Source organism: Branchiostoma floridae, unplaced genomic scaffold, assembly GCF_000003815.2.
Source record: "Branchiostoma floridae strain S238N-H82 unplaced genomic scaffold, Bfl_VNyyK Sc7u5tJ_1588, whole genome shotgun sequence".
In the NCBI taxonomy this organism is placed as follows: domain Eukaryota; kingdom Metazoa; phylum Chordata; class Leptocardii; order Amphioxiformes; family Branchiostomatidae; genus Branchiostoma; species Branchiostoma floridae.
The window spans coordinates 17,863-18,179 of record NW_023365781.1 but is presented as its reverse complement, the minus strand read 5'-3'; positions in this window follow the sequence as shown (position 1 = coordinate 18,179).

The following is a 317-nucleotide window of genomic DNA, read 5'->3' as shown; positions in this document are numbered from 1 at the left end:
AAAGAGACCTTTCTAATGATACCATAGTTTGCCTATTTCGGACACTTTTTAGAAATTAACATTTTGGCTCGCGGTTAGGGGGACTTAGCTTAGAACGGGAATAACTCGTCAAAAACAAGAGCTTTCAGAAAACGGATTGTAGTGTTCAACTCGCCAAAAAGAGACCTTTTCAATGATACCATAGTTTGCCAATTTCTGACACTTTTTAAAAATCAATATTTTCAGTTGAGGTTAGATGTGGTTAACTTTATACGCGAATTACTCACCTATAACAAGAGCTATCAAGAAACGGATTGCAGTGTTCAACTCCCCACAAA